The sequence below is a fragment of the Schistocerca gregaria genome, chromosome 8 (genome assembly GCF_023897955.1).
Source record: "Schistocerca gregaria isolate iqSchGreg1 chromosome 8, iqSchGreg1.2, whole genome shotgun sequence".
NCBI lineage: Eukaryota > Metazoa > Arthropoda > Insecta > Orthoptera > Acrididae > Schistocerca > Schistocerca gregaria.
Window position 1 is genome coordinate 276,163,466 of NC_064927.1, and position 12,535 is coordinate 276,176,000.

Below are 12,535 nucleotides of genomic sequence, written 5' to 3' on the forward strand. Positions count from 1 at the left end.
TAAAGTTGAACATCCTGTGGCCCACTGTAGGGAAGGTGCTTCGAACCATTCTCAAATAGTATTCGTACAAGATCTATACTGTACAGCAGCTTGCACCACAGGACGCACAACGGCGTGTAGACTTCGCCTACACTTTCTCGCAGGGACTGAAGATGACGAGGGCTGGCTGTGGTCCATCCTATGGACAGACGAAGCTCATCTTTCTTTGACGCGTGAGATGAAAACACAAAATTGCCGAGATTGGGTGTCTTCACTTCCATTCACTGCGCGTGAAGTTCCTCTGTGTGGTGAACGTGTCACCGTGTGGTATGGCTTCACGGCTAAGTTCATTATTGGCCTCTTTATTTATTTATTTATTTATTTATTTATTTATTTATTTATTTTGAGGGACCAAAGACGAGCAGTGTGACTGGTCAGCTTTACTTCGATATGCTTCACCAGCATGTCATAGCCGCCCTTCAGGAAAGATACGCATTGAACTCAACAGTTTTCATGCAAGATGGTGCCCCAAATTATCAGCCGATCATTTCCGAATGCCTGGTCGGCACGATCATCTTATCTCATTCCCCGTGTTTTCTGGTTGTCGGCCTGCCTGAAGGACATTCACACGTGCGCAGATTTGAAGCGCAGCATATCAAGAGAGGTAGCCAGCGTACCTACTGGCATCCTTCGTTCTGCTGTGCAGAATGCAGTACTGCGCTTTCAGACTCTCCTGAACGCTAATGGGCGCCATATTGAGCCCATTTTGTAACAGTAATGATGCTGGTATGTAATGATATGATGTACCGTAGCATCACATTAAAAGTGTTTCAATTGAATTGATTCTCTATTATTTCTCTACCCCATGCCCTTGACATTAATGCTACTAAGTTTGGTCTTCGTACAGTAATTAGTTTCCTTGTTCTAATGTGTTAAATACGGAAAGTTTAATTGTAATCACCCCTTACAGTGGGAAACGTCCCAGGCTGGAGATCCATGCGTCCTAAACTTTAATAACACGTTGTGGCATATTGGTCGAAATGAAAAATGCTACATTAGATGACGTGATAACATGTGTTATACAATATGACATAATGACACGAGGCCTTTATACAGTGTGTACATTAAGTCCGACAATACTTTCAATTATTTATTGCACAAGAAACAAACATTGTACAGATGTCATACATATGTTATTTTGAAGAGAAACCCGGAAAGTTATTTTTTTCATTTATTCCGCCAGAGGTAGTTTGGTAATTTGCCGATAGCTCTAGTCGCAAACAATTGGAGTTCAGGTGCGGGGCGAACTGTTTCATGAAATGTCCTCCCCGATCACCAGATCTTACTCCGTGTGACTTCTTTCTGTGGGGGTACATTAATGATCTGGTGCATGTACCGCCTCCACCACGTGATGCAGAAGAGCTCCAGGAGAGAATACGGAAGTGACTGCCACAGTACGATGCCATGCCGGGACGGGTATGGCAACAATTACCGTATTGACTCTGCCGGGTCACTCATTGTTTGCATGTCGAGTGTATGTAAAAAAAACGACGTTAGTGTTCCCGGACTTTATGTACACCCTGTATTACATAATACTAACACATAAAAGAGTGCGAACGTGTTAAGATGTTTTATTTAAATGTTATCGCATCTGCCAAATAAGACCCAAAAGTTAGTTTCCTTCTTTTATATCCCTTACTCTGCCCAGGACATATTCATCTTTTTTGTGCTATGGTAAGAACATTTTTCATTCTGGTACTAATAACATAAGAGGTGCACACATAACATATGAGGTGCACACAATATTCACCATTAACCTGGTAATCATAAACTATCGGTTTCTTTCTCTTTGTTATATGAATATGAATTATCTTACATTTGTCCACATTTAAAGAGAGTTGCCTTTCTATACATCAAGCGGAAATTTTGTCAAAGTCTTCCTGTATTTCCTTATTAGGATCGTCCAACGACAATACTGTAGTGTAGAAAAGAGCATCGTTAGCGCACAGTCTTGGAATGATCCTGTCGTGTACAGCGTTTGTGTGTTTTCACATTAGCGGTCCTGTCATGCTTGGTTGAGGCACGCTATATGTTACTTTTGTTTCTGTGGAACTTCACCGTGAAATAGTCGACAATACAGTGCAGTGCAGAACGTCTTTCGTGTATCTAAGAAGACAAAAGCTACCTGTTCGCCTGCATGTATTGTTTGCAAAATGTCGTGTGTCAATAAAGCAAGCTGTGTGTCACATGAGTGGTTTTCCGTTTTGCTCTGTCTCTGAGAAAAGCTTCTTTTCTCCCAGGCACTTTTTAATGTTTGAGCCTAAAATATGCTGTACGGTCGTGCAACAGACAGACATCAACTTTCTGGCCTGTGGTTCTGCGGTTTCGATTGTTAGTCCCTTTAGGTAAACGAGAATGCATTATTCTCTTTTCCTGTCACACGGGACTAATGGCTACGTAAAAGATTCTTGATAAATTTGAACTAGGAAAGGACCTGATTCTGAGGTGTATTCAGTGTACAATCTAACTGGAATTACGGCAGTTCCTGCTGCCTTCTTCGCTTCGTGTAGTTGTAATAGCTTTGCCGTACCACGGCTGCTAATATCCAGAGCGGCGGTCAGTCTCATGCGTAAATACAGCTGTAACACGGGATTTAATAGTTCTGATTTCTGTGTCCTGCCAGCAGTTTCAACACCAGACAGATCTACGAGGGATCGAATGGAAGTTTTGAATCTTATTATCTTTGCTTACAGAAAAGTATTATATTCTCAACAGTCTACAAATCGTGAGCTGCATCCTTAATTTTTATATATGAAATTAGTGAACTTACTCTTGGCACTTTTGTCGCCCCTGAATACGGTCACTTTCAGAACTCAAATTAATCATCAAAGTGTGTAATTTAGTACGATTGCATTCTGAATTGCTGGTGTATCAAGGTGTGACGTGTGGTGTAATTGTGCATGTGTTGTGTTGTACAAGTTTAACAAGATTACAATAAAATTAGTTACTTATTATTAATGTAACATGAAGTTTTATGTAATCACTGCATTTTCCGGCTAATGAAAGTTGTTTTGTCAAAAAAAAAAAAAAAAAAAACCTCCATCTGGGAACGTGTAGCAATGTTGTCTGTCAATCAGTGTAAATGCCACAAGTTCATTCACAAAAGTAATCATTTATAACCAACGAACTAGGTAAATGTATGATGAGTAGTCGGAAGTAAACAAGATTAATGCTTTTTAGTCATTTCAGCGCTGTTATTTAAAAGATTCTTAGGTAGTTACAGATCATTTATCAAAATTAACGCTAGTATTATGTCGAGGTGGCAACACTTTTCTTTAAGCAAATAGAAACGTTTTGCCGCACAGTACCACACGTACACAACAATAATGATTTGCCTGTCAAAATGGCGTATACCATAAGACAATCACTTACAGATTCTGCTTCAGACTGTGTTTTACACGTAATAGGTAATAAATATTAAATTTTTTCTCACCTTCAGTATATGCGTTAACATTTGAAAAATGTTTCTCATTGTTTCAAGACAGATTAATATTCAGAATTTGCCAGTAAACGGCGCTGTAGAATAATAATGCCAATGGCTGCGCTCCTTGGTAGCTGAGCAGAAAACTTAACAATTATATAGGACGAGACTTGCAATGAAATAAGACTCCAAGCAAAGAAGATTCGTTTCAATAACACATAAAATCTATTTTCAAATATCGGTTAGCAACATAACAATATTTTAGTACAATCTTTTACAGATCTCTGTGTTACGAGACATTAGTCACATCCTATGAGTTCGTTAAGGAAGAAGTCACAAGCCACAATCCAAATGTACACTATTGGCCTTAAAATTGCTACACCACGAAGATGACGTGCTACAGATGCGAAATTTAACCGACAGGAAGAAGATGCTGTGATACGCAAATGATTAGCTTTTCAGAGCATTCACACAAGGCTGGCGCCGGTGGCGACACCTACAATGTGCTGACATGAGGAAAGTTTCCAACTGATTTCTCATACACAAAGAGCAGTTGACCGGCGTTGCCTGGTAAAGGTCGGATTGTAGCCTATCGCGATTGCGTTTTATCGTACCGCGACATTGCTGCTCGCGTTGGTCGAGATCCAGTGACTGTTAGCAGAATATGGAATCGGTGGGTTCAGGAGGGTAATACGGAACGCCGTGCTGGATCAAAACGGCCTCGTATCACCAGCAGTCGATATGGCTGTAACGGATCGTGCAGCCACGGTTCGATCACTGACTCAACATAGGGGGACGTTTGCAAGACAACAACCATCTGCACGAACAGTTCGACGACGTTTGCAGCAGCACGGACGATCAGCTCGGAGACCATGGCTGCGGTTACCCTTGACGCTGCATCACAGACGGACGACGAACCTGGGTGCACGAATCACAAAACGTCATTTTTTCGGATGAATCCAGGTTCTGTTTACAGCATCATGATGGTCGCATCCGTATTTGACGACACCGCGGTGAACGCACACTGAAAGCGTGTATCCGTCATCGCCATACTGGCGTATCACCCGGCGTGATGGTATGGGGTGCCATTGGTTACACGTCTCGGTCACCTCTTGTTCGCATTGACGGAACTGAACAGTAGACGCTACATTTCAGATGTGCCTCTACCCTTCATTCCCTGCCTGCGGAACCCTACATTTCAGCAGGATAATGCACGACCGCGTGTTGCAGGTCCTGTACGGGCCTTTCTGGATACAGAAAAAGTTCGACTGCTGCCCTGGCCTGCACATTCTCCAGATCTCTCACCAATTGAAAACGTCTGGTCAATGGTGGCCGAGCAACTGGCTCGTCACAATACGCCAGTCACTACTCTCGATGAACTGTGGTATCGTGTTGAAGCTGCATGGGCAGCTGTACCTGTACACGCCATTCAAGCTCTGTTTGACTCAATGCCCAGGCTTATCAAGACCGTAATTACGGCCAGAGGTGACTGTTCTGGGTACTGATTTCTCAGAATCTATGCACCCAAATTGCGTGAAAATGTAATCACGTGTCAGTTCTAGTATAATATATCCGTCCAATGAATACCCGTTTATCATCTGCATTTCTTCTTGGTGTAGTAATTTTCACGGCCAGTAGTGTAGTATTGGGGACCACAGAGATCATGACCTAAAATATGAATATTAATCTGGCAAACAGAGTAGTTAAAGTGAGAGAGCAGCTTTCCAACTTTCAGAGATGGCGAGTCATACTAATGGACGGACAATACGATGTATTTCGTGCTTGCATATAGGCCAGTTGCAGTACTGGCAGACACAGGATACAAACAAAAAAGGCAAAGTTAATCCTGCAGGTGTTTTAGAAACAGCCATTTTACAGCCGTATTAACAATGGTGGGAAGGTAGGAGGAGCAGAATGAACTCGCATTTTTCAAAAAGCGACAACATTACTGGCCTAGCATGGCAGGGCGAACCCAGGGATTATTTTGCTGTTGGCTCAACTACTTTTACAAGCAAAAGACGAAGAGCTGATCCCAGTGGCATTACAGCCTCTACAGAGGGATCAAAGCGAGCTGCTCTCTTGCAGCCACGTCGTGTATGAATTAGCGGCATACGCCGGGAGCAGCCTTACCTGTTTACATCCATATACCATATATACGTGAGCTACGGCTAAGCTACTTATATAAATTTCTACCTCTCGTAGAAATGAACAAAGGAATGATCCTTTCATCGTTCATATGGTCTCCACTTATATAGATTGACAAACCGTGAGAGGAGTGATACTTTGCAGCTTTTTTGGAATCTTGAAATGTCGACAGTGCAGCATAATACTGTAATGTATACTCGCAACGAAAGAAGATTAACTGTTGAAATTATCGGAATAGCAGGACGTAATAGGGGAAAAAGCAGAGACACAGTAATCCCCTCATTGTGCTACAGATAATCAGCTGGAGATTTCCTACACCACTCTCACACATGAGGAACTGAATTAGCGACACAAACCTTGTTTCGTCCTCATCACGCGACGAATCGTGTTCCTCATCATTTACTCATTCTAATAGTAGGTTCCTTGTTTTTATCAATGGCCGGCCGGCCGAGTGTACCAGGGAATACTTTTTAGCACTTTTTCGGCTAATTTTCGCTTTATCATCGCTATATGCCGATATGCACGCTCCTGTGTATGATTTTATTATCCATTTAAATACACTGCCGAAAAAAGAATTAATACACCTGGAAAGATGAGGTCGATTTTGATCCGATGACACATACGCCACCTAGGGGATAGCATATGTGTGATAATGGTTTCAACGTCATCCGCCAACAGATAGAGTAGTGGCTTAGCGACCAGAGCGCCATCTGTGTCTACCCTTTGAAAGCGAGGGCTCACACCCGGAAGGCTGTGTAGTGGAAACGTGTGAAGCATGAAGACAACCGCACTCGTGCTTCCTACAGCGAAATGAGCGAGTTTGAAAATGGTCAGATTGTGGCCTTGCGAGTGGCGGGATGGTTCTTTCGGAGAACTGCTATGCAAGTTGGATGTGATGCTTCAGTTGCGCAACGATGCTGCTATCAGTGGTCACGTGAACATTCTCACACCCGTAGACAAGATTCTAGACATGCACACAGCACACATACCCGCCAGGATCGTCGTATTGTAAGGGCAGCGGTAGCAGATCGTACAGATACCACAGCACATATGAGAGAGACCGGACGTGTCAGCGCGAACTGTTGTGAAGCAGTTATTAGCTGGGAGATTACGGGTGTGCACACTTCTAGCCCATCTTCCATTCACGGCACCGCATCGACGTGTACGACTCAACTGGTACCGCAGAGGATCACCTGGAAGGTGGAATGGCGCAACGCCGTCTTCAGCGATGAAAGCAAATCCTGCCTGAATGCAAGTAATGGTCGTTTATGTGTACCACGCCGGCCGCTGTGGTCGAGCGGTTCTAGGTGCTGCAGTCCAGAACCACGCGGCTGTTAAGGTCGCGGATTCGAATCCTGCCTTGGGCATGGATATGTGTGAAGTTCTTAGATTAGTTAGGTTTCAGTAGTTCTAAGTCTAGGGGACTGGTGACCTCAGATGTTAAGTCCTACAGTTCTAAGAGCCATTTTGAACCGTTTTGTGTACCACACAGACTTGGTGACTGCTGCCCCATAGAGCCGGCCGGGGTGGCCAAGCGGTTATAGGCGGTACAGTCTGGAACCGCGCGATCGCTACGGTCGCAGGTTCGAATCCTGCCTCGGGCATGGATGTGTGTGGTGTCCTTAGGTTAGTTAGGTTTAAGTAGTTCTAGGGGACTGATGACCTTAGAAGTGCTCAGAGCCATTCTTTTTGTCCCATAGAGTGCATTCGTAAAAAAGACACACTGGTCCCACCCCAGGACTTATGTTCTGGAGAGGAATGAGCTACATGTGGTTGTAGTGAAGAACCGAGAGTTGTTGAAAAAAGCAGACGAGCTTTATTCCTTAAAAATTCCATTTAACACGAGAGGAGTACAACACAACAGAAAGACAAGGAGAAATCATGGAAGAAGAGCATAACCTTAAAAAGGAAATTATGAATAAGTTTAAGAATGTAACGCAGCAAAATTCAGGTTCCAGTTCTTCAGTCAATGTGCTCGAGAAATTTGGGTTTTTGTGAATGAGTAAGTAAATATTCATATATATAAATCATTTTTCACATGGTTAATGTGTACGTGTACGGCATAATATTTGTGTTTATCACTTCAGCGTCGGAACTACAACATTCTAATATTTATCTGAATTTGCAGTATTGTAAAATACGTCTTTTTTTAAAGAAATAATCGAAAAATTTTATGGCTTTGTATACCCAATTAAGAAATAAAATTAGTGTGTTAATCAAATGGTTCAAATGGCTCTGAGCACTGTGGGACTTAACTGCTGTGGTCATCAGTCCCCTAGAACTTAGAACTACTTAAACCTAATAAACTAAGGACAATACACACATCCATACCCGAGGCAGGATTCGAACCTGCGACCGGAGCGGTCGCGCTGTTCCATACTGAAGCCCCTAGAACCGCTCGGCCACGGTGTGTTAATCCCCTAGAAAAAGGAGCGCAGTTGTTAGATATGTTACTGCTCCTTACAATGGCAGGTTATCAAGATTTAAATGAGTTTGACCTGGTGTTGTCCGCGCACTAGAGATGAAGTGGGGATTTTCCCGTACGACCGTTGCACGAGTGTACCGGGAATATCAGGAATAAGGTAAAACAATAAATCGGCGACATCGCTGCGGCCGGAAAAAGATCCTGCATGAGCGGACCAAGGACGACTGAAGAGAATAGTTGAACGTGACAGAAATGCAACTCTTCAATAAATTGCTGCAAATTTCAATGGTGGGCCATTAACAAGTGTCAGCGTGTGAACTATTCAACGAAACATCATCGATATCGAGTTTAGGAGTCGAAGGCCCACTCGTGTACCGTTAGTGACTGCACGACACAAAGCTTTACGCATCGTCTGGGCCCGTCAACACCGACACTCGATTGGTGATGACTGGAAACACGTTGCCTGATCGGACGAGACTCGTTTCAAATTGTATCGAGTGGATGGAAGTGTACGGGTATGGAGACAACCTCTTGCTGTCAGCTGGGAACTGTTCAAGCTGGTGGAGGCTCTGTTATGATGTGGGGTGTGTGCAGTTGGAGTGATATAGGACCCCTGATAAGTCTATATACGACTCTTGACAGGTGACACGTACGCAAGTAAACATCCTGTCTGATCACCTGCATCCATTTATGTCCATCGTGCATTCCGACGGACTTTGGCAATTCCAGCAGGACAATGCGACACTCCACACGTCCAGAATTGCTACAGAGTGGCTCCAGGAACAGTCTCCTGAGTTTAAACACTTTCACTGGCCACCACACTCCCCAGAAATGAACACTGTTGAGCATGAGTGGGATGCCTTGCAACGTGTTGTTCTGAAGAGGGCCCTACGCGATATTTGGAAGGTGTACCAGCTATTAAGTGAGTGAGTGAGTGTGTGTGTGTGTGTGTGTGTGTGTGTGTGTGTGTGTGAGAGAGAGAGAGAGAGAGAGAGAGAGAGAGAGAGAGAGAGAGAGAGAGAAAGGAAAAAAAAGAACGTAAGTATAAAATTACACATAAATACAGTGAGTCACTTTTCACTGCAGTAGTGGCGATCCGGTGGCTTGTTGATTCATTTAAGAAAGAAAAGTCTTTACACTAACTTCTAATTTTACTAGCAAACATGATACAATTATATTAAAGTAATTAAGTATAATAGACCTTTTGACAACTTGGCCTGCAGCATCTGCTTCTGGCTGAAATGCATATTGTTCGAAGTCATTCACTTCCACAGCACCACATCTCTAACTTCTATTCCAAAGTCGTGTAGAACTGCAGCAGTGTAGAACTATAACATTCCCACTTCTCTGGTTTAAATCACATTGTTTTAGTGACAATTTGGAAACGTTTCTTCCAGACACCGATGCAAAAGTTTCGCAGTCCACAAAGAAGTTGCAGTCTAGGAGACAAAACACGGTTCCTGTCAAAAATATGCTGCAGTAACGACTGCAACATACCAAGCAGCAACTCAAAAATTTCTTTATGAAACCCTAACCGCTCTTTGAAATCACTGTCGCTACACATCACAAAAGGGGTTTATTTCTCCGTTATAACTGTCATTCTTGGGATGGTCATATCTTCCTCCGTCCCCATATATTCTTCATTGTATTGTATTTGTATGTTAACCGGGGGTCTAGAAACGACGGAGAGGCTCCGTCCCCGCCGCAGCCGCAGTGGTCCACAACCCCACGAAGACTACCGCAGTCCACTTCACCCCTCCGCCGCCCCACACCGAACCCAGGGTTACTGTGCGGTTCGCCCCCCCCCCCCCTCCCCCCAGGGAACGTCTCACAACAGACGAGTGTAACCCCTATGTTTGCATGGTAGAGTAATGGTGGTGTACGCCTACGTGGAGAACTTGTTTGCGCAGCTATCGCCGATATAGTGTAAATGAGACGGAATAAGAGGAACCAGCCAGCATTCGCCGAGGCAAATGGAAAACCGCCTAAAAACCATCCACAGACTGGTCGGTTCACCGGACCTTGACACAAATCCGCGGGGCGGATTCGTGCCGGGGACCAGGCGCTCCTTCTCGCCCGGAGAGGCGTGCGTTAGACCGCACTACCAACCAGGCGGGCATATATTCTTCATAGTCTAAGTAATCCGTAGAATTAGACACTTGAAAGACAGAACTCAGAGATCGCACCTTACACTCTTACTTTACTCCTACTACTCCCTAGAATTAAATGTTGGCCTTATTTCCTCCTTAAATTAAAACATAGTAGCGTACTCTCCAGTGGTGGTCTCCACCAGTAATGGAGTAAATAAATTTACTTCGAAAGTAAATGAAAAGTTTACTCCTGGAGTAATTTACTTCATTACTGTCGAGTGGAAGTCACCGATTTCCTTCTCTCTTAGTAACTTACTACTTCAGTTTCACTTACTCCTGCTTGTTGCTCACCACCCTAAATTTTGGAGAGTCCGTCCCATGTTGTACAACTTCATGTGGTTGTTTCGCACACCACATTCTCACATTATGACGGTTCACCTTTCCATTTAAATGAAATGTTGCCTCGTCACTAAACAGTAAGCGTGGAAGAAAACTGTCATCCTCTATCTTGCCAAGAACGAAAGTACGGAACTCCACACGTTGTTGTTTGTCGCCTTCACGAAGGGATTGTAGTAGCTGAATTTTGTATGGTTTCATGAGTAACCGTCGACGCAACACACGCCAAACGGACATTGGGGGCATGGTGAGCTGTCGAGCTGCACGGCGAACGGATTTCTGCTGACTCCTTGTGGAGCTATCGTGGATAAGTTCGACGTCTGTGTCATACTCTCGCGGAAGGCCCAGCGATTTGCCTTTACACAAATCTGTTTCTCGGAATTGTTCATGCCATCATGTAATGTTCTGTGTTGTAGGAGGATCCACACCATACCCAGTACGAAAGTCACGCTGGACAGTTATTACTGAGCCGCACTGTGCAAAACGTAGAACACAGAACGCTTTATGTTGTCCCGACACAATTTCAACTAAAACTCAAGTGGGCGCACACTGCTGCTACCTAGCGGGAACCATATAAAACTCGAGAGTTTGCTCTTTCCAACAGTACGTCGTTCACGCACATATCTCAAATAACGTAACAAAATGGTTCAAATGACTCTGTATGTAACAAAATGGTTCAAATGACTCTGAGCACTATGACTTAACTTCTAAGGTCATCAGTCCCCTATAACTTAGAACTACTTAAACCTAACTAACCTAAGGATATCACAGACATGCATGCCCCAGGCAGGATTCGAATCTGCGACCGTAGCGGTCGGACGGTTCCAGACTGGAGCGCCTAGAACCGCTCGGCCACTCCGGCCGGCAAATAAAGCAACAGTTATGACTTTTTTTTTAAGCCGCATGATCCTTTTTGATACACTGTGTGTATATGTGTGTGACGTATACCGTGTGTCTCTCCTTCGGTTCGTCAGACGCATTTTCTCTGGTGTTTCGGCAGACATTTGTAATTTCGTTTTTGCAGTGTGTAGCTGGTATCAGGCCATAAAAATTCTACTCATCATATCTTTTATACTACGCCTAGCGCAGATTACAATGCATCGGCTTGTTTCCCGTTGCAAAACAAAATGATTTTTAAATCGCAATTTTATGTGCCTATTCGACAGAGCGCTACCAGATTAGTCTCGCGCGATATTCGTTTCAGCAGTACGTATCAACGGGAACAGTAAAACACAAGGAATAATCAGTACTACAGCAGAACAGCACGTTTCTGCATGGCGGTAGCAGTTACCAGGGCGTTGTTGTTGTTGCTGGAGTACTGATTATTTCTCGTGTTTTACTGTCCCTGTTATTACGTACCGGTAGAACGAATATCGTACAAGACTACGTTGGGACCGGTCTCGTCTAATGGGCACGTAGAAGTCCATTTTAAAAATCATTTTGTTTGTAAAGGGAATCAAACCGACGCTTTGCATCGACGATGGGCGTCGCAAGAATGATGGAATGATCAGTATTTGCTGAGACTGTCGCCAGTTATACGTTGCAAAACAATATTGCGGTTATCTGCCGAAGCATCAGAGAAAACGTGCCTGATGACTGTTAGGAGAGACATCCTGTATTTAGCACATGCATACGCGGGTGAAACCCCAGGCAAAAAGCTTCGTTTTTTTTTTGCAAAAGACGGAAAGACCAAAAATTTCGTATATCAGAAAGCACATGAATAAACTTTTTCAAATTTAATATAATCTGCAAAAAGATTTTGGTCTTTATTTTGCGCGTTTAAATGTGTACCTAATTAAAAAGAAAATTGGTATTGCGAAGCTTGCCGGGCACAGCTAGTCATATGACGAATAAAAGTAACATAATATTAATAATCAATGTTGACTGGAATACTCTCTTCCAAATTCTAAAGGTGGCAGGGGTAAAATACAGGGAGCGAAAGGCTATTTAAAATTTGTACAGAAAGCAGATGGCAGTTATAAGAGTCGAGGGACATGAAAGGGAAGCAGTGGTTGGGAA